Source organism: Limulus polyphemus, unplaced genomic scaffold (genome assembly GCF_000517525.1).
Source record: "Limulus polyphemus unplaced genomic scaffold, Limulus_polyphemus-2.1.2 Scaffold106, whole genome shotgun sequence".
Classification (NCBI taxonomy): Eukaryota; Metazoa; Arthropoda; class Merostomata; order Xiphosura; family Limulidae; genus Limulus; species Limulus polyphemus.
Window position 1 is genome coordinate 983,226 of NW_013665716.1, and position 21,765 is coordinate 1,004,990.

Here is a 21,765-nt window from a genome sequence, read left to right on the forward strand (position 1 = left end):
ACTATATATATATATATATATATATATAGTTCTCTTTTTCTTGTCAAAAAGTCTACTTAGGTCTATTCAATTACTTTAGAATTTCACTTGACAAGCCGAACTACTTTTCCCTATTTCTATTGCACTAGTATTCTGTGTGTAATTTACTTACAATTGTAGTGTGAGTTATCACAGTCATATACTGCTCTTCCATTAATCGTTTGGTCCTCATATTCAGATATCATCTGTTCCTTTTATCACTCAGTCTGGTTCAATTAATTTAGAACTCGCATTGATGGAATGAACTATACTTTTTGTCTCTTTTAAAACTGTTAGTTATCCTCTAACGTATTATTCGTTAGGCCTATCATTTCTACAGTAGTTAACTTCACACCAAACTTTTCCTCAGTCATAACTTTACTCTCTTTTGCTATTGTTTGTCTGCTGTTTCTACTCTTCTCACACTAGTTTATATGTTTATCATTTAATTGTCTGCCCACCTTCTAGAAATCTCTATATTCTCTTTGTCAGTGTGTTGCACATGACTTTCGATAGTCTCAACATCAGTGAATTATAAACACAGCTTTTAATAACCATCCGCTCTTAACTATCTTATTATATAAAAGAACAACAACTAAACAATCATGAAATACCAACACACAAAATAAATAAATTAATAATACCTACACAAAACAGTCTTGTATCATGACAACCTGTTATTGGAGTTCCATATTTTCCTTCCTTTCCCTGACATCAGGGTTTATGTTGAGCATTTTGTTTATCAGTTGAGGGCTTGAGTTAGCATGCCTCATTCTCTATGACTTCTGATCTTTATTCCTTGGTTTATCAGAAGCTGATCAACTTTTTCTTAACTCCCAGGAGTTTGTCACTTTTGCTCATTTGGGGGGCTGTCTCTAATAATCCTATCCATTTCTCCCACATTCATTTTCCCACCTTTGTCTTACCTTTACAGCTCTCTTACAGTACTTGTCCAATATACATCTCCTTTTTGAGGCACTCCACCGATACCTGATGAGTTGTTTCGGGGGATACACTTTCCCTCCTTACTCCTCAGTGGTGCTATTGTCCTCCTTGGCCCTAACTCTTCATGTGATTTTTTTGCTGTTGGAATCTTGTTGGGATGGATGCTATCTTTTCACAAGTTCATCTTCCTTCCCATTATCTTTGTGACTTCCATTTGGCTCATTTTCTCCATCTGTTTGTTTTTGGAGATTTTCCAGAATCTTTAAATTCATGTATGGGCTCTGTAATTGGGCACCTTCAATTTTTTCCTGAAGTCTCACTACCGTCATCCATTGAAGGAAACAATTCAGTCAGGCGTTTGGCCTCCACCTCACACATTCATCTCCTACTATCTTCATTGGGTAGCTGTTTCTTCCTCAATGGGGTACTGCCTTCTGACTGCTGCCATCCTTCTAACTTCGGTAAATTATCTTTTCTCTGTATATTTTTCCCTCCAAGGGCATATCCCATTTACGATTCAGATCTCACTCAGTGGCAAGCATTTCCTATCCAGGTATACTTCCTATATCTCACTGTACAGCCACGATGTATACCCATGGCCTATAATGCACACTGTTGAGATGGGGTATTCCACAAGATCGCAAGTAGATTTTCTACATGATATATTTACTTCATTAGTATGCCTGTTTCAGACTGTACTAATTCATAGGCAATAACCACCTCCAGATCACAATGCATAGAAGTGGATTGCATCTATAAAATATAAGCAACCTCACCCTCCAGATAGAAGCCAGGCACAACATCAACTTTCAGGACTCACTGCATGAAGATGGAGAGCATGATTGGAGGATCACAAGCCATCTACACCATCAGAACACCACTGCCCTACTCTCTATTGAATGGAAGTGAACACATTTAGGAGGACTCCGTGGTCCACCACCCCAGCACCTCGAAACTGGAAAGTGGCAAGGACTTCCTTATTTTACTAGAAGAACATGGGGGATAAAACATGTTGGAGAGTCTGGAGGATACCAACACCAGAGACAGTGTAACAGGTGACCACGAAAACCTTATTTTGAAAAGCAGACCACTCCTGATTTATTCAGTCAAAGGGACAGCTTCTGCTTTACACTCCAGCCTTTGTATGGTCATATCTGGAGGATGATGTTGCTGTGGAGTAGCTCCATCACAGGCCCCTCAGTGGCACATTGGTATGTCTGTGGACTTGCAATGCTAATAATCGGGTTTCGATACCCGTGGTGGGCAGAGCACAGATAGCCCACTGTGTAGCTTTGTGCTTAACTTCAAACAAACAAACCCATCACATTGCAGTTCATACCTTTGATCGGGATCCCTCATCCTACCATCACCTGGATGTCAGTTCCAAGTGAGTGGTTTTGGATTAGAGCTAGGCCAATCAACATAAGTTATCCCACTTGTGTTGGTTGTGTTTCCTTTTCCTGACTCAATCTGCCTCAAGATCTACACCTCCATGTGGTGGATTCTGGAGGTTGATGTTGCACCCAACTTTTGTGCGATTCTTTCCAGAGGGTGCAGTTGCTGTTTATTTATAGAGGTGATCCATTTCCGTGTGGTGGGACTCAGAGGGTGACATTGCACTCTGGCTTATGTGCGTTTCTATCCAGAGAATGATGTTGATCGGGGTGATGGTTCTTCTTCTCCAGCTCCTCCACAGGGTGTTTTCACTGCCTGAGGCTGATGTTACACAGTGGGGTGCCAGTCTGATTGAGTTTGATGTGACCTATCACATTGGCACATCTTTTCCTACCATCATTCAGATGTTGGGTTGCTGGATGTGTTGTCGGTTGTAGATTTTTGCACATGTGCTTGTTTCATAGATCAGTTTGCACAGTATACGCTATATACGGTTCAGAGTGGCTAGGGCATGATGATCCATTTTAGCTTTCCCCACATTCCTATCTGTAGATAGTTCTTCTACAGTCTTTCTTTTATGGGATTGAGATTCTGGTATTCTGTGGTTCCGACTCCAACCCAACCAGTTTTCTCTCTCTTTTGGGTTGAGCTCCTCTCACTTTCTGCCCATATATGAAACACACATTTTAACACTTGATGCAGGGTATACCTGGTACAGAAGTGATGCAGTCTTCCATGTGTTTTTCTATCTCTTGCACCAGTTCCTCCACCTATTCAATGTAGAATTCTAGCTATACATGTAATAGGAAGTAAGTACCTATCGGAAATCTATTTTCAGTATATGTAAATAATAACTTTTAGTTATTACAGTTTACATTAGTAAACATGTTTTTATGAAAATTCAAAATAAGCAAAAATTGTGTCCTAAAAGTTCTTTGAGAATATACCCTGGTAGCCAAATCGGTGTAGCATGCAGTGTTGCATGTATGTTTGTTTTCAAGTGTTGTGACAGATTTTGCAACAAAATATCTTTAGAGAGAATGGTAATCATACGACAAAAGAAAAAGCCAGATAACTTAGCTGGGTTAACATAATAACATAACATAATGTTTTGGGACAACATGGGACCATCTTGGCTGTTCCATCCTCTAAACTAAATTAAAATAGTTAAAAAAAATCCTAAAGGCAGCCCTATCATTAATATACTTATTAAGTTTTTTTTAAACTCACTTACATTTACTGCCTCTACAACATCTGAAGGCAACCAATTACAAAGTCCAACCAGTCTGTAAGGAAAATGAAACTGTCTTAGCTGAAGATGACTACTACCTTGCCAAAATTTAATTTGTATCCCCTAGACCTACTATTCTCATTGTTAAATATGGAAAAAAGATGATGCATCAACACTATCAATTCCCTTTACAATCTTAAACACCTCAATCAGACCCCCCAAACTCATCTTTTTTTCAAGATAAAACAATTTGACAGATTTCAGCCTCTCCTCCTATGATAACCCTTCCATCCCAAGCACCATTCTAGTAACCCTCCTCTGAACTCTTTCCAACAATTCAATGTCTCTCCTAAGGTAAGGACTGAACACCATACTCCAAATGTGGCCTAACCAGTGACCTACAATGACATTATAACCTCTTTAGACTTGTATTCAATATTTCTGTAGATGCAACCTAAATTCTATTTGCCCTACCACTAGCAATAGCACACTGCTTGGATAGCTTAAGAAACTGATCAACCATTACATCAAGATATCTTTTTTTCATGAGACTGTTAAGGTTATAACCATCCAAATTATTCTTATAATTCAAATTATGATAACCCACATGCATTATCTTGCATTTATTATCTGCCATTTATTTGCCCAACTCACTAAATGATCTGAATCCTTTTGTAATTCAGCAGCATCCTCTTCACAGCAAGCAACACCAAAGATCTTCATATCATCTGCAAATTTAAGTAATTTATTGACTAAATATTTGAAAATTTAAAAGCCTTAAGAGGGATACGGTGCCCCTAACTTGGTAAACTGTACTATTAGTATGATTTACTTCAGTATTAGCTCATCTTTGAATGAATAAGGCATTTTTGAAGAATTTGAAGCCATGAAGTAGTAAAAACTTGCTTGTGAATGCTCACTTTTTCTTTGGTTAGAACCAAAGTGAAAAAATGGGGAAAGAGGAAAAAATTTTCATAGGTTAAAATTTGCTGTAATTATTTATAAAAAAAGATAAAATAAAATATTTTCAATCATTTGATTGATATTCATTGAAGACCATGTGATATGACATTTAAAAATTTATTGTCTTTTGTTTCAGGCTATTATTTTCGTACCAATTCATATGATGCTGTGGCAGTAATTTATTGATAAAAACATTGTGATACATTTTCAGCTATTGGTTTTTGCATAAAAATGATCGAAGTACTTATGTGTTTCTAGCTTGGATCATATTTACATTCTGAATACTGTTTTAAAACACACAGAAAATAATTTTTAAACTGATTTATATCTTTGTAAAAACATATTCCTTTGTTCTGTTGATTTAGGAAGTTAAACAAAATGGCAATGAATTTTAGACCTAAAGATCGGTTAGCAAGGGAGTTTGAAGACCGACGACCATTGGGTCCAAATAGAGAATTTGATGATCGCCGCCCAGCTCAAAATATTGGAAAAGAATTTGAAGATCGTCGTCCACCACCAGTAGTAGGGAGGGAATTTGAAGATCGAAGGCCTCCACCAGGGCTGGGAAGGGATTTTGAAGATAGACGTCCACCGTTAGGAATAGGAAGAGATTTTGAAGATCGTCGTCCACCACCTGGTCCAGGAAGAGATTTTGAAGATCGTCGCCCAACAACAGTAATGGGGAGAGATTTTGAGGACCGACGTCCCCTAACAGCTATAGGGAGAGAATTTGAAGATCGACGTCCACCACCAAGTATGGGCAGAGATTTTGAAGACCGCTCATCACAAAATATTATTGGAAGTGATCCTAAACTTGCAGAATGTAGAATATATGTTGGAAATCTTGCTCCAGACAAAGTGACTCAGGGTGACTTGGAAGATAAATTTTCCAAAATATGGAAAAATTATTGGTATGTGTTTTTGTGTTTGAATATGTATGTGTGAAGATTTTGTATTATTGTTGTCTTAGTTTAATTAAATTTAAATAAAATTTAGATGAAAAAAAACATCTGATTTTTTGTCACTAAGCCTAATATTCAGAATAAAAAAAAATGATTAACTCTGTAAAAGAAAGTCCTGGGCATCTTTTTTGTCCAGTGATGATTATTTTACCAAAATGTTTACAGGTGTAACTTCTGTATTGTACCAGTTATAATCATTTTGTATTTTTTAAATTTCAACATGCTTTTTTTAATTGCATAAGTGTATTTTTGTTTGAAGTAAATGTGTTGTCTCATTATTTTTGAATGACCCAATTTTTACAGAGTAGATCATATTTACTTAGCTGGAAAAAATACAACATATTTTATTATGCATTGGTTCTTACTAGTGTATATTTATTGTGAAGTCAGAAATAACAGCTTTTTTTAGTCAGATATATGCACTAAAAATTAATTTCTCAAACCATCACACATTTTTATGTTTAGACAGTTTTTTTTATAAAAAACTGGAAGGTATTTATATTCCTCATATGATTTATGTAGTTCTATGTAAATAAATATATATAAATTTTGCAATAAATACTTAAAGTTTGATAACTTTTATTTAGAAAATGTATGTATTTTTCATAAAGCTATTTTTAAGTAATTGGGTTTTTCTGTAGAAATCTGCTGTTAAAAGTTCATTTTTAAATAATTGTATATGGTAGATAGGTGTGTATATGTTAAAGACAATTTTGCATAAAAATGATTTAATTATATTTTCACTTCTTATGCAATCCAAAAATCAAATAGAACAAGTTATTTAAGTCTAGAATCATAGTTCAGGTTCTCAAAACCAAGAATCCTGTTAGAAGTTCTTTTGAACTCGCCTCAGCTTTCAGGGTAATGTCTGTAGAAACAAACAACAACAACAAAAAAATACAGCTCATTATAGTTTTTGTACTTTTAAATATGCAAATATGTACAATTATTATGTATTTACTATATTTGAGATTTTAAATATTTGTAAATTCTTCTTTATTGCCCTAGATTGAAGTTAGGGTGGATAAAATTTATGTTGGAATATTCACCTTCAGCAAAATTGAATGTGTTTAAGCCTATTCATGGTGAGCAAAATTGAATGATCGGTATAATGTGCTTAGGTCTATTCACCATAAGCAGAATTGAATAATTGGTATAATGTGTTTAGGTCTATTCACCATAAACAGAATTGAATGATTGTTAGAATGTGTTTAGGCTTATTCATGCTCATCAGAATTGAAGGATGGATAACATGTATTTAGGCCTATTCACATTGGTTAGAATTGAAGGATGGGTAAAATGTGTTTAGGCCTATTCTTCACCTTGAACAGAATTGAAAAAAGCAGCAGTTTTATGTGCACTTTTTTTTTTCAAAAACAAATACCTCTGCACATGGAATAGCTTTTTTCCTCATATGATGTCAGAGATTTGCAAGCCACCATTCTTGTGGAAATTTTCACCTAATCTCACATGAATTTGTGCCACTCAAGATGACATCATCATGCATCAGAACACTCCACCAATAGAAGTGTGATACACCTTCATGCACAATGACTCCCCATACATTTTGTATTTGTGAATCCTTTTCTTTTTCCTCTGCATTGTTGTCAATGGCATGTTATGATTTTGTTGAGTTTTGTGACATAACATTTTCACTTGGCTTGAGTTTAACTATACTGAACATGAATTCACAATTTAATATGAACACTACTTCCAAAATATACATCCATCTGCTGACACTTATAGCTATTTCTTGATCTTCATCTAAACATCGTGTTTGTTTGCTCCAGTCTTTGTACCCTACTTGATTGCTCTGAGCAATATATAATTTGCAAAACTTTATACCAGCCCTCGCATGCCCTCTATGCAGGTACTGTATATAAGCACAGTATGTTGACCAATATAATCACTTTTTCTTGACAAAGCACTAGTGCTAGGAGTTATGTTTTGTGGTTAACATTTTCTTATGAAGCATTTTGACAGTAAACTGGTGTTTTTTTTTCTCGTTGCCGAAATTTCATTGGTTTTCTTTTGCGGTTCAAAAAAAATTTGAATTCCCATATAATGGTTTCTGGTATGGGGGTTAACAAGACCTCATCCATTCTTCCTTTGTTGTCTGGTGGTAGTCGGTGGTTGGTGGGGGGAGGGGGTCCACTCTCGGTGGAGACTGTGCGTGAACTGATTCGGGATGAGTTGGAGTCCTTCATGTGGCCCTGGGGGTTCAGTTTGCTTTTCATCATGAATCTGAATATACTGGGGAGAATTTAGACACAGTGTTCTGTTCCTTCTTTCACTAGAGCTGCCTCTACTATGGGTTCATCTGATCAGCCACCTTCTGCCTCTTTTCTGCAGTTGCTTACATGAATTTGTGAAGCTTTGGGGATTCACCATCTTGCTTTTGAGTCTACCCTGCCTTGTTGTCAGATAGTTCTTTGGAGGGTTATATAGTTCTTCCTCCTTCCCCTGATATTGCCGTGTATACTGGGATGTTTGAAATACAATTATGAGAGAATATTTGCTCCCTTCGTTTATCAGAACAACATGCCCTGGCTTATCATCATCTGGCTGTAGTACATTTGGACACTCAACAGTTGGATTTGTTGTTGGATCTATGGGGTTCCAGGTTTGAACCTGTTATCTCTCTTACCAGATCTCCATTTTCATGGATTCATTTAACTTTTACCACTGTATTGTGATACTCCTCTTCGTGATTTCCAGGAGTTGCCTTTTATTCAGCATTACTAGTTTGGTGGAGTTCCTAAAACTTGCGAAGTCTGATTTTATACGGCACGTTTGCAGTTTTCGTCAATGTCTGCTTACCTGTCTTCTACTCCAACAGGTAATTATGGAGGATCCTCATTTGCATCTCATGGCCCCACCTTTGACACCTCATCCTATTGTTTTACAGAATTAGTTCCAACCATATTCTCAGGGATCTTCAGAAGGTCAGAAAAGTGCCATTGGCGTGGGTATCTACCCATTCAGAAAGCTGATCCCATTCATCAAGGATTCTAATCTAGTCTTTTTTCTGGTAACCAAGAACACTAGAGATTGGCATCTTATCATCAATCTGGCTCAACTCAATATCTTCCTACAACCTCCTCGTTTCACCATGGAATCTATTCTTTAACTTCAGTGGCACTTTACACCTGATTTTTGGATGACCAAGTTTGATGTTACAGACACCTACCCTCACATCTCCACAGCAGAGATCTATGTATGTTGCATGAGGGCCAGATGTAGCAGTTTCAAGCTCTCCCGTTTGGATTTGCTTCAGCGCCATATGTTTTCTGCAGAGTATTACAAGCCTTTGAGCAGCATTTTCATTTTCTGGGTCTGTGCACACATTGGAAGATTGACTTTTTTTTGGCACCAACCTGTCACGTTGCCACAATACATCCACAGTTTCTCCTTTCCAACACCAGAAGGGCGGACTTCATATCAGGTTGGAGAAATCCATTCTCTCACCAACTCCATACATGGTCCATCTTGGGGTGTTTTTCAATGCAGTTTGAGTCGAGCTCAACCTTCTTCCCTCAGACTTCACGCTAGAAAAGGGTTTGTCAGGCATTTGCTTATGTCACCTTCTCCCACTGCATGGATGGTTTTTTCTGTTTTTGTGTCTGGATACCACCTCCTTCTGTGGAAATCCATCTCTTTTTGGATGAGGTACCTTTCTTCTGAGGTAGGCATTCCAGGGTATTTGGACTGACTATGAATCTACCCTGCATATCAACGTTCTCGAACTTCTTGCAGTGCATTTAGCAATCATTCTAGGTCTTCCTCTCTTGCATGACAAAATGGTCATGATTCATTTTGACGATTCCACAGTGGTTTCATATTTTTCTCATCAGGGAAGTTCTCACTCCTCAGGTCTTGATTTTTGAGTTTTTGATCTTTTCTTTCCACTCATTCAATGACATCCATGTTTTGGCCTGTTATATGCCAGGGTTTATGATTTTGATAGCAGATCACCTTTCTTGACCCCCATCAGATTCTTCCAGCAGCATGGATGCTCCATCAGGTGGTCTTTCAATGGATTTTTTCTCCGTTTGACTCTTCAATGATCAATACCTTTGCAACCCATTGGAATACTAGCCTACAGTTCTGGTCTCCAATTCCACATCCACAAGCTCTGGTGATAGATGCTTTCAGTCAAGACTAGACAGGATTCCATTTGTATGCCTTTCCTCCTATTCATCTCTTTCCCATACTCTGGTCTATGATTTGTTTCACCCCATATTGGGTTCTCTTGTCAGCACCTTTTTGGCCTGCTTAGACAAGGTTTCCTCTTCTTCAGTTGCTCCAGGAATGTTTAGCATTACCTCATTATTCATCCTTGTTGAGACAATCTCAGTCCAACATTCAATACTTGGATGTTTCACAACTACAGCTTCATGCATTGAAGTTATGCAGTTCTTTGCCGACCATAGGGGTTTATATTCTACAGTTTCCGTTTATTTGACTATATCCTCCATAACCTACTGTGGCAATCTATCAATGGAAATGGACTATATATTGTCAGTGGTGTCTTCAGTGAGCCTTCAACCCACTTCATCCAACAGTCTCCATAGTTTCAAGTTATTTGAATGGATTTTTGAAAGGTTTCGCTTCTACCTTGCATTATATACAATATCCTTTGCTGCTCCCTTTCACTCTTCTATGTATATGAAGGTTTTTGACTCCTGTGCTATCTCATTTTATGATCCTTTCATATTCTTCATCTCAAACGAGCATTTCAGTTGCCTAATTGGGACTTTACAGTTGTCTTTTCATGTGTTATCACTTTATCCCTTCAAACCTATGGCCTCCTGTTCTTTGTATCACCTTTCCCTCGAGGTACATTTCTATTGTTGTTGGCTTCTGGATGCAGCTGTTCTGATTTATTTGCCATCCCTGTTCAGCATATTCTCTATTGTTCCACCTATTTTTTGCTCTATCCAGACAGATCCTTCCGACTGAACACTCTCACTGGCAGAGAAGGAAATAAATTCTTTTTCCAGGCATTTCTCTTCTTTACAATCTATCGTACCCAGATCTTTTGTGTCCAGTCAGAGCGCTTAGTTGTTCTGTGGCTTATACGGAACTGTTCAGGGGCCCATTGCACCTGTTTTTTATGTAGTGGGATCCTGCAGTGTCCCTGGATTTATCACCCATTACATTAACCAGGGGACTGTGGGAGTTGATTCCTATAGCCTATGCGGGGTTATTGTATATAGGAATATACTCCACATCACTTCTCACTAGATTCAGCATCTATCAATGTCATTGTCTGCACGTCTGAACTGTTCTATGAGGGATATTTTGCAGGCTGGTGTGTGGACTCTGAACACTTTCCTATCTCATTACCTTCATGATTTGGCAGTTTCCTCTTCTGTGGGATTCCCCCCCCCCCCATGGCTGTATTGATTACCTCTGCTAGATTTTAACAAGGAGGTGTGTAACTTTCTTACTGATTAACAGTTTTTCTTTTTCTTCTAGGGTCCCTCTTTATTTCCTTTAGATCCCACTCAGTGGCGAGTGTTGCCCAGTCAGATGTGCTTGTGTTTTATTCAATTCCGCACTAGCAACCTTTGTATCGGTTCATGGTTGCAACAGGCTCTGCTAAGATGAGGTGTTTCATAGGACCATCTAGACGCAATTATAGATGGTGATATTATATCCAAATACTATCCAATGGACTGCTACTCATGGACTATCATGAGTAAAGCTAAAGGGGATTTTGCTAGTCCCTGCTGTTCTTAGAGCTGAATCAGTCAAGATTGGTTTGCTTTTAAAACTTAGGGAATGTGGTTCACCTCTTTCACAGTTCCTCAGGACTCCCCACCACACACATGTCTCCCTACTGCTTCTAGTGCAGCTAGGGAGTCCTTACCACACCCAGTTCCCAGTCATTGGGGTGGTGAACAGAGGATTTCCCTTCAGAGTGATGAGTTTTCTCCACCGAGAGGGCAAAGTTGGGGACCCTCCTACCTGGGTCCCTGGAATTTTTTCCCAGATGTTGGTATGAGCAGGACCAACCTATGCGGGAGCCTACTTGTAAAACTGGTACAGATTTGATGCTTAACTATCCAGTGGGGGTGTGTGTAGACCCTCTCATGAACACTGTCAGGTCTTAGGTTGTTCATGCAGGGGGGCAATATCTCTTAGTAAATCTGAATGCAATGCAGTCCCATCTTAGGCCCTTGGTGGAACAGTGTTCCATGTTCTCTCCATAATTCCATGGGTAGGTGGAATTCTCCTTATTCATTTGGTTGGGGAGTGAAAATGACTGTTTGTAAATCCAGACCAGATGAATTCTAGATCTTGGGTGGAGTATGGCATATGTGATCCTGTCAATCCAAGCCTGGGACTTCTTCAGGTTGATCAGAAGGATTATCCACTTTGGTGTTGCTTTCTTTCTTTCATAAATCCAGTTGTTCAAAACACATCATTCTGTGGCTGCTGGATATGTATATATTAGCGGTCCAGCTGCCCTTGCCACCAACAGGGGATATGGGTACCATGGCCCCCTTAAATCCAGCCTCGAGTCATGGTACATTGGCTGCATGTTGGGGCTGGCCCATCATACTTACTTGTGTAATATTCCACCCTTTTCACTTTTCTGTAGTTCTGGGTGTAGAGCATACCTGTTCTGGATGTAGTGCGTTTTTTTCCTATTTGGGTACCACTTCTCATGGTACACCTTTGTTCTATGCAGATGCTTTCTGTATGAACTATGCCTTCACTGGCCCCTCTGCCTTCTCAGTGTGAGATTCTAGCTATAAGTGTCAGCTGAGGTATGTATGTTTTGGAAATTATTTTCCTTATCTGAAAATGTATTTCCAATCATGCTTACCTCTGCTGGCACTCTTCCCTCCATTTCTTTCCACTAAGAGCCGGTGTTAGTGACTTGGATGGGGTAGGTCTCAAAAAAGTGGTTATATTGTCAACATGCAGTGCTTTTTAGGGTACCTGCATAGACGGCGTATGAGGGCCCGAGTAAAATTTTGCAAATTAGATATTGCTGAAGGCAGTTGAATGGAGTATAAAGACTGGAGCAAGCGAACACGATGTTTAGATGGTAAAGATGAAGGTCAAGAAATAGCTTTAAGTATCAGCGAAGGTATGTTTGGAAATACATTTTCAGATTAGGAAAATGATAACTTCTGTTGATGTGAGTGAAGAATTTCCTCACACAGAACAAATTACCATCATTTCTGTTGGAAATCCTTTATCTGTGGAAGATGTGACAACTATCATCAATCATGTGGTGGGGTCCATTATGTAGCCAGGGCAGTCTTTCTGTGATTTTCAAAACCCCATTTCTTGGGTATTTAGAGTTCTTTCTCGTTTTTCCGTATTGTTTGATTTTACATAATCCTTCCTCTTGCAGTTTCTTTATTTCTTCTCCCTCCCCAGATATAACTTTCAATTTCTTTCTGATCAATTTGCTCTTGCAACCTTATTATTATCTAATGTGTAGTCACTCAAATTTCCTGTTCCTTGACTCTCCCAGTTTTTGGAGTCAGTTATGTCAGTTTTTTTTTTGGGGGGGGGGGTCATTATCTGTTGCTTCCCTGTCTAGGGCACAGTTTTCCTGTCTTTGAGCCTTTCTCACTACCCTTCATTGTTACCTCTCATTATTTCACCTCATGATGGCAGCCCTTCATTGTTCCCCTGATGACTTTTCTGGGGACTCTAGATCACTCCTTTTTTTTACAATGGTCTCTTCCACCTCATCTACCCATTTTCTTCTCATCTGGTTCCTTTGTAGTTAGGACCTTTTGGGAAGGGATACCCTCTTTTCTCAAGTACATCTCCCTTTCTGCAGGACCTTTCTTTTGCCCCTTTTCTTCATCCAGAGGCTTTTGGTGATGTGTTTGATTCCCTTGAGTCACGGGCTGAAGTTGCCAGCCATCTGTCTTCTCACACTTCTTTAGTTTCCCTATTTGTTCCAACATCACCCTTCCACCTATGCCCCTTACCCATGGGAACCCATCTGCCTGAATTAGCAGACCTGTGAGCACATTTCTCAGCTGCAAAATGGGTTGTTCTGGTTCTTTCTTATGGCTTTTCTGTCCCAACCTGTCTCCTTTCATCACCCATCTGATACTGCTTACCTTCAATGACTTGAGAGGATTCACGACCCCTCTCAGAATTCTTACTAACACCTCTTTATTCTGGAGAATTCTGCTGCATGATGGTATTATCATGCAGTGGCACAAATTCGCATGAGGTTAGGTGGGAATTTTCAGAAGGCTGGTGGCTTGCAAATCTCTTATGTAGAATATGCAAACTTGTGAGAAAGAAAGCTATTCTGTGTGAGGAGGTATCTATTGGAAATATATTTTCAATTAAAGAGAATGTTAACTTTCTATAGCAGAGACTGAAGTTTTAATACGGTATACTTGTCAGTAAATAAATAAAAGTGTCATTTTTTTGAAAAGCTTACATGTTCATTATATCAGTATTAAACCACTTGGCTTTTTTTTTTTTAGGTGTTTCCATCCACCAAGGGTTTGCTTATGTTCAGTACCTCTGGGAGGAAGAAGCTCAACGAGCTGTTACTCAAGAAAATGGTGTATTTTTCAAGGGAACAAGAATTGGTAAGTTATAATGGAATTATCACTAATTATTGTTGCATCATACATTTAGAATGCATAAATACTTTGTACATGTAATAAGACTTCACAGTTGCATATAAGAACACAACCTAATCCTATTGGGTTCTGTACCTGAATTGGCCATCTAAGGCAATTTGATGTAGAATTGTATTCAATAATTTATAATAATAAAAATTGTGTAAAACATTGTTTTTCCACTTTTTTATTTATGTGGTTCCTTGCATTTTACTGTTTGTAACACTAGAAGAGAATATTACATTCCAAAGCAAAGGGCATTTTTTTTTTTACTTTTAATTATTGAAGAATCTGAGGTGTGATTTTTTTTCAACCCATTACTTTTATTATGCTATATACATGTACCATTCTTCATGAAATGGGCAATACATATGGTATGTCATATGAACTAAATATCATTTTAGATATTATCTAAAATCTATCTGGAAGTTAGAGTGCATATAATGTATGGTAGCAATTGTAAATGATTGTGTTACAGCCAGTCCAGACCATTTTTTCAAACACATGTTGTGAATGATAAAGCATAATTACTAGAAATGTTGCATTTTGATTGTATGTCTTGTTAATTCTTTCTGTTTATAAGACACAAATGAGAACTGTCTCCTATTTTCTTTTCTTAGGCATTGAGCTAAGTGTCAGTACTTGACTGTAAACAGCCAGTGTAGCTTTGTTGTGTGTGATAGGCTCTGATTTCATGGTGTATTTTTGAATATGTTTTATAAAATCAAAACCACCATCTTGATGTATGTGAAAGAAAAATGTTTCAAAACAAACTACATGTACCTCATTGCAGCAAAGCTGTTGCGGAAGAGTATGACTAGTGAACCCCAGTTGTAAATGTGTTTTTGAGAACATTTATTTGCTGACAGGAATTGCAAACATAGAAAGTACTACAGTAAATGTGCAGTTAGAAGTTATATGGACACTTGAATATTCTTTTCATCAAAGGGTTACTTTGGCTACAGTATTGTAGGAGTCTAGGTGCTTATTATTTATGGCAATAAAACATGTTTGACTTTTTGTTTATGACAAAATGGATACCCTGCATATTATGATGATAATGTTTTCAAATGCATTGTTTTGTTTGTGAGTATTATCAGTTGGAATAGTTTAATAGCTTTAAAAATTCTGGTTGTGATTATGTTGTTTATGAATGTAATGATCATTATATAAATGTTTTGCATGTCATTTTTTGTTTTGAGGTTTGTTGCTGCTGTTTTTTTTTTCATTGTGATTGCCCAAGAAAATGGAACAGAACAATTTTTCCACATAAAAATGTAGTTTATCATATATGCAGAGTATGTGTGGAGATGCATATATAGATGAAACTAAAAGACCTTTATACACATTCATCTCTGAATACCTTATGTGTTACATATGTGTCAGTAGTACAAAGCTGCACCAGCAGAACATTGCCTACATTAACACAAGACCACAAATTAAAACCCAGTTACAGTTTCTATGATGCAAAAAAACAAAGATTTTAAGAAGAGAAAATATATGGAAGTTATACTCATCAATGAAAAAAATTAAAAAATAACCAGACAAAGGATGATACATGAACTAAATTTGCATACACACACACGTCATACCCAGTACCCTTAATATTATTCCCTGCAGGTCAACACTTGGGTACACTAACATATCACACAGTGTTACAACAGCTTTTTACTTTTATGTTTCTACCCATTCTATGTATTTATTTGCAGTCAAAATAACAAAAGTATATAACAGCAGTTTTTTATTTTAACAATGGTAATTAATTTTTTTTATTTATTTTGTGGCAAATATCAAAATTTAAAACTGTCTTTAACTTTATGTTTCACATAAATAGGAATGTCAAATGTTAGTTTAGTAATATAGTCAGTATCATAATTGTACTATAATATTAGAACAATTGTAAAACAACAGTAATATTCTAAATATTGTTAGGAGCATGCTATGACAGACTAAAGAAATAGAACATCAAAGAAGTATATTAAAGTAATGTATATTTTGATATCAGTCTATTTTTGAACTAGTTCTGATGAATCAGCAGTGGCAAAATGTAGGTTAGAATAGTTTTTTTTTAATCATCAGGAAAGTAAAGGTAATTTTTTTCTACCTGTATTGTCAAAATTGTTTAGTTACTTTTTGAGATTATTTTTGATTTTTAGGTATTTCTGGATGTATATATCTGTTATTTAACTTAAAATGTGGAATTACATATAAACTAGTAAGAGAAGCTAATAAAGGTACTTTACACACCTCTTATCAGTTCAGTACATATTTATGGGAAACACTTGGTATTATGTTGTGTTTAATAAACATTTTTATAATTTGTGCATTTGTGTCCTATCTGTACGACAAACTTGGCTTGATTTCAAGTAGAAGTATACTCCGTAGCTTTGTATCTTTCAGCCCCCAGTTAACAGGTCCTAATTGATTTCTCTGATGTAAGTCCATGAGTTGAAAATATTGCAAGCCTATGCTTTTGGATGGACACTAAATAAGTTTTATAAAGTAACAAAACATCAATTCTGAAATAATTTTGTTAAAAATTGTTGAAATAGAGTGAGAATTATTATTTTTTACTCAAAAATTGAAATTTGATAAGCAGAAGTGCTTTTGACATTTGAAAAGTGCTTGCTGGTCCAGGAAGGTTTAAGGAATACAAGTTACATTTTAAATTTAGAAATTAATAGTGATGTAATTGAATAATTCATTTTAATAACCTGTTTCATAGCCTGTTATTAGTTTATGAAAATTCCTAATATTTGTTTCCTCTCTAGAGGTCAGCACTGTTTCTGACAGATATCGTAGAGGTGGAGCGGGTCGAGGAAGATGGCCTTCACCACCCTCTCTTATTGGTGACCGAACTTTGAAAGAAAGAGGGCGGTAAGTGTGAATGAATTAGTATTAAATAAAGTTTTTATACTTCAGATTCAGATATCAATATTTATGAATTTACTAGTGTATAGCCCATCAAAAATGATGGGGCAAGTATTACCACCCCCCACCCCATAGTATATCTTAACTTCATATTTCATAGCTAATTGAAATAAATAAATTTTCCGAAATCAAGCTTGATCAGCAAAGAGATAGAAAAGGGAGTCAAATATCAGTAAATTCCTTTGTGAGCCAATCCAAAGATAATTCATGAAATGAATCTGTGGTGTATACATAAGATAATTATTGGTAAAAATAAGTTTGATTAACAACTTCTACTATATAGAAATGCTAGTGCATTTTGGTAACACTATGTTCTAACAATGGCTTTTATGTCATGTTCTTAACAACAAAGTATAACGTAATATTGTTGTTAGTGTATGTACTGAAAGTATAAAATGGAATGTAATACACAACAAAACTGGAAAAATATTTGATTTTTTAATATAGAGTCTCCATTGATTAAAGAGGTTTTTTTAAATTAAAAACATTGGTGATACAACAAAAAATAGCTTAATTCAGAAACAATTTAAGTTTTAATATTGGATCAATATTTTTGCTTTCATGATACATTTCATGCACTTGGCTCAAGGCTAGGTGATCCTACACTACTTCTCTACTTTAGGCTTATTATACCAACACCCAATTGACTTATAGGGTTTCACGGCACACCTCTCCCCTCTCATGGCTTCCTTTCACCCCCCATCACAAAATCGTAACAGGAAGACAGTAATTGAACTATTCTATCTGGATAAATGCATTTTGGCTTTTATGACTCCTATTTCAAGAACTCAAGCGTGATGTGACACACACTGGCTTTTATATAGGTTAGATAATGCTTTAATACATGGATTCTTGCACTAGACTCACATTGTTGATTTGAGACAGATGATTTTTTGGAGATCAATCAAAAGCTCATAGGCTTTTTTGAAAACTTAAATTAGGATATGTTGAATATGTTCCCAAATTCAACATCCGAATTTCTACTTTATCCTAGTTATCATTGTTGGAACTTGTGCAATATAATTATTATTATTATATTTCATCATAAACTGTTGCACTAACAGTTGTAGCACGTGAATTTGGAATAAGCAATGTTTTAGCTAAACCTACATCATTTAACTCATTTTCTGGCTCTGGTTATTTGATGACTTACTAATATCATCAGTGTTTTGATATGAGTTCTGTGTTAATAAACTTCATGATGTTTGAAGCACTTTGAAGTCACAGCTAGCATGCATATCAAATGTATAAAATAGTAAAATCAAATTTCTTAAATTTTAGTTTATATGATAAGTGCCACTGATTATGTTGATTTTTTCAGATTAATATTGAAATATATAAGGAAGGTTTATGAATTTGTATATTCATTAGTGAACTAGGATATGACATGTATGCTAGAGACTTAGAAGGACCTCTTGCTCGAGATCCTGTTTCCCGGGATCGATCACCACTCAGAGATTCATATGAGGATAGATTTCAGGAAGGTTTTCGACGAGAGCCCAGGTATGAAAAATGTGCTACTTTTATTGTTAACATGCATGCATTATTTCTTTAGCAGAAAGTGAGTTTTTAGCAATAATACTCTGGTGTTATTTAAATTCATATTTGATGTTATGTTTTGTGTGAGCACTAAGTACTAAGATGTGGAATATATTTTTGTTAGTTTTCATTTTATACAAACATAATGTGATATAATTTTTTTTTTTTAGAAGAGAAGATAGATTGAGAGATGATCCATTTAGACCACCATTACGTTATAGTGAACCTTACAGGGACCTATCCCTGAGATCTTATGATATGGATGTGTTTCCAGAGAGAAGAAATGAGCCAAGAGGGGACATGTTCAAATTAACTAGGTTAGAAATTTAGGTCATTAATATCTATTTCTTTCTTAAATCATAAAAGTTGAGTGAAACATTTCTACTTGAAAAAGAATGAATGATTCTAGTTTTTAAAGATTCCAAATAACAATGTATGTGGAAACAATAAGAGCACCGAACTTTCTGATGACTTGAATAATACTCAAATAGAGGTTTGAAAACTTTTTTTTCTGACCTCTTTTCAAACTTCTCTATTAAGCTTTACTCTATGATTTCTTGTAGTATCAAGGTTTTTGTTTCTTGGAGGGGGGGCTGATGTAATGTAGGCTAAAAATTATTCAGTATAGAAAAAATTGCCAATTGTTGTAAGATTCAGTAGAAGTAGGTAAATTAATCACATTTGACTTTTTCTGAGTCCACGAATCTTGAAATTGTCTACTTCACATCTACCACATGATGTTGTTACAACAGTCTTGCATAGTATCATATCTGTTGGATGTTTGTGATGTGTGTTTTATGACTTCATTTGGATTCTGCTTAGCTCTTCATATCTGTAACTTGAAGTGAGCTGTAGGTTAGAAAAAAGTTTTTCTTCATTTAAAATATTCTATTTTGATTATTATTATTTTTTCATATAACTCAAAATGCAAAGTAGACCTTCTTCTAGGAGATAGACTAGTGATTTAATCATCACATTAAGTCATAGAATAGTGCAAGATATAAGAAAAAATATAAGCTTTTAATATAGTTTGTTATTTTTAATACTATTATTAAGTATTATAATTGCTACAACTAGTCAAGGTTCCACACAGTAACAAAATATATTTTGGATAACCATTGAATAAGGGCTACAGTATCACTGTATTTATTAGAGTTTTCTGCTGTTGGTACTCTTCAGTGATATTTAATAGAAAATAATATTGCTAATACCGGTTATGTTAACCTTGCCCAGTAGGTATTCCATTATGATATTTATTTTGTTCAGTAATTGTTTTAACACATTCCTCAGGAGCCAAAGGGTGTTTTTAAACTACAATTTGTTGAATATTAAAAGTAAGTTCGATCTGGAAACTCCCAAAGAGGGTGGTTTTGAATGTATCTTTTTGGACAACTTTGAGACAAGTTTTTGTTTGTTAATTGATAAATTTTAAAGTGAAATACAGCATCCTGAAGTCTCCAGACTAGCTAGTACTAAGGTCTATCTGCTGGGATTGGATTCAGTATGTATCATTAAAGCCACATTCTCAGCATCATGAATTAAGTGAGATCCGACCGATTTCACCTGCAATTCGGTAGGGAAGGTCGAAGCATCACCATAATCAGCAGTAGGATGAGCAGACAAGAACACGTTGAAAGCAGCTACAGGCATAATATTGTACTCAGCTTCCATCACAATATCTACCAAGGTAGTTCTAAACAGTTCCTGAATACATCTATGAGATATTTGGAGACTTTCATGCTTCTTGTGCTTGGCTGTTAAGCTCGTGATGGCTGACGGATTTCAGTCACCTTACCACTTCAAATCACTTTTCACATCCCCAAAGCTAAAAGAGTTTGGGAAATGCCTTCTTTTTAGCCAATAAACATATCTAAAAACTTACGGATTGGGTATTTTTTCTAAACAAAAATGTTCTCCACTGGCTCGTGAGGGGCCTGTTAAAATGTTATTCTTATTTAGAAAAAAACAATTAGAAATTATAACAAAAAAAAGAAAAATTGCAGTTGTTATTTACATGTAGTTTATAATTTAAAAAGCTCTTGTTACATGTATGTTGTTATGGAGCAAGCTTAAATTTTTTTTTATAGACCAGATATTTTTCCTGACAGAGATTTTGCACGAGAGCTTCCACCGAAGGTGAATGACTGTGAGATTATTGTTATCAATAAGCAACAAAGGTATGTTTGAATAAAGATTTTTGTGTGTTGTGTTAACATAACCTACCAAATTTAGTACTTATGGACAATGATTTGTCAGGTCGTAAATTTGTATTGGTCTAATCACCAAGATGTTCTAACAAAAGCTAAAATACACATAATTTTTCTCCATAGAATGTTTAGAATCAAAATGACTGAAATATTATAGTTGTTGTATTTAACAAACAAAAACATTAATTAAACTACTGTATTATCAATGTATGTTAATAATATAAAAACATAGGTCATGATACAAATTTTTATATTATCTAATTTTTTATTTCAAAAGGAAGTGTTAAAAAAAATCTTAATTTTCACTTTTCTGTATCATGTGACACTCCTTTGCTCCAGATTGTCCATTTTTAGATATACTTTCTTCCTCTATTTGAGCTTCTGAGTGTGACAGAAATTATACACTTGTAGTACATATATTGCTAAGACTTAATCTAAATTTATAGCTTCCACCCTCCTTGCTTTACTGAGATATGAACCAGAAATTCAAACCCACATGCCATGCCCTCTTATTACATTTTGTCTTTCAAAAAAGTTTAGTAATTCTCTTGACATTTGCATTTGATTATTTATAACCAATAGAAAGAAAATATTTTATCTTGATGAATTCCCCATAATGCTAGCTTATTCTGATGACAGTTTCATTTATTTGGCCTTCAGTTTCATTCTTTCCTGTTGCCAAATCACTTTGCCCACCCAAGGTAATTATTTTAAGTCACTTATAACTTAATTAGAAAGTCATTTAAATTATAATAGTTATAAGAGATTGAATATCTTTGTTCATGTAATTATTTTGTGTTCTAATTTGCATATTTGAAATAAATAAAAATTCAGTAAAATACTAATAACAACAACCCTACCAAAAAGTAGGTTAACTTTAATCTAAACTATGACTTCCAAAAATGTATGAATCACACCTAATTACTAAATTTCTTGTTCTGTTTTAATATTTT

The 21,765-nt window shown here is 35.7% G+C and overlaps 1 pseudogene; it reads left to right on the top strand.

Annotated features, from left to right (window-relative positions):
• LOC106470680 overlaps positions 1-21,765 on the top strand; it is a 59,615-nt pseudogene that overhangs the window by 18,610 nt on the left and 19,240 nt on the right.